General features: G+C 43.4%; 1 non-coding gene across 1 annotated transcript; it reads left to right on the forward strand.

Annotated features, from left to right (window-relative positions):
* Positions 1 to 1,276: 1,276 nt before the first annotated feature.
* Positions 1,277 to 1,384, forward strand: LOC141658334 (small nucleolar RNA R71). The gene has a single exon (XR_012549226.1). It is a non-coding gene; the product is annotated as a small nucleolar RNA R71 (small nucleolar RNA).
* Positions 1,385 to 1,822: the final 438 nt, after the last annotated feature.

Here is a 1,822-nt window from a genome sequence, read left to right on the forward strand (position 1 = left end):
TTTTCGCAAAAATGAATATGGCATGACACCGACACCGCCCCTAAATCACAAAGGGCCTTTCCAATTTCGTGGTTACCTATAGTACAAGGAATTGAAAAGCTACCCGGGTCCTTTAATTTAGGTGGTATGTTAATTTGCGAAAGAGCATTACATTCTTCCACAAAAGCAACAGCACCATCATCATGAAAATTTCTCTTACGATTCAAAATGTCTTTCATTAATTTAGCGTAAGAGGGTACCTGGGTAATTAGATCAGTGAAAGGAATGGTTACCTCAAGATTCTTGACCATCTCCAAAAACTTACCAAACTTACGCTCCAGCTTAGTATTCTTTAAACGCTCCGGATACGGATCGCAACACCGCCGTAGGATCAAGAACCTTCGGCTTCAGTAAATTTAAAACCTCCGTCAAATCATCAATAAGTATAGAATCATGCAAATTAATTGACGGATTTGCGTCCTATTTGAGACCCATCGATCGACCATTGGGCTCGGTCGATCGACCAAATACACTGGGTTCGAACAGTTTCTGGTCAGAAACTCCTTCGTCAGGAACTTCGGTCGATCGACTGATATTGTTAGTCGATCGACCACATGCGCTGGGTTCAATTAGTTTCTGGTCAGAAACTTTTTCATCAGAGATTCAGGTCGAGCGACTGATGTTGTTGGTCGATCAACCGCTGGTACTGGCAGTAAAGCTCGTTTTCGCACCCGAATTTAAGTCTGACTTTTCAGCATTTTCCGAGCCTTTTCTTGGCTTGTCAGGACCGTCATATGAGAGGCCACTTCGGAGATTAATGGCATTAATGGTTTCAATTGGCCCCTCACATTTGCTTGAAGAATTGGCGACTTGGTTAACCGCTAAATTCTCTAATTGCTTCACAACATTCCTTGCAGATTCAATCCCAGCTTCTTCTATTTTCGTGACTTGAACCAAAAGAGCTCGGATTGTTTCTCTCAATTCCGCGGTCTCATCTGAGTTATGAATATGAATTTCAATTTCTCTCTCGCAAACCTTAGAAGTCTCGAGCTTTTAGATCCGGGCTGTAATAGAAGCTATGAGTGTCGCAACGACACTCATTTCATCGCTTGGCTTTCGCGAGTTTCCACGCGAACTCCCAAACTCAGCTCTATGGACTGCCATCTCCTCAATAGTGTTCCAACCTTTATTCTGACCAGTATTATTTTGGAACCTACCATTCGCAGCTGCATCCAGGATAACCTTGTAGTCATCATATAAAGAATTGTAGAATAAGTTGCAAAGGTACCACTGCTGGAAACCGTGGTGAGGGACAGACCGAACCAAACTCCTGAAACGTGCCCATGCTTCACAAAATCCCTCATCAGGTCCTTGCTGGAAATTTGTAATTTTGCTTCTCAAGGCACCAGTCTTTGCGAGTGGGAAGTATTTTTTGTAGAAAGCTAATGCTAGAGATGTCCAATCTGTGACTCTAGCTGCTACCCTATCAAGGTAGCGGTACCAATCTAGCGCCGAATCCTTCAAGGAGTATAAGAACATCATACCCTTTACTTCATCTTGGGTCACCCCAGCCGGTACAGGTATGGAACAGCAGTAGTCTGTGAAAATTTCCATATGCTTCAAAGGATCCTCGTCCGGTAAACCGGCAAACTGATTTCGCTCCACTAAATCGATATAGGAGGAACGGAATTCAAAATGACCATGAGTGGGGGTGGGTAAATCGTATCCCTTTGGAACATGTTGCACTTGTGGCTGAAGATTATCATATATTGTAGTCATGATCGCGAAACGGAGAGTGCTCAAGCCTTCCTCTCAAAAATCTGTCTTCTAACTGTGCAAAAGC

Source organism: Silene latifolia, chromosome 5, assembly GCF_048544455.1.
Source record: "Silene latifolia isolate original U9 population chromosome 5, ASM4854445v1, whole genome shotgun sequence".
Taxonomy (NCBI): domain Eukaryota; kingdom Viridiplantae; phylum Streptophyta; class Magnoliopsida; order Caryophyllales; family Caryophyllaceae; genus Silene; species Silene latifolia.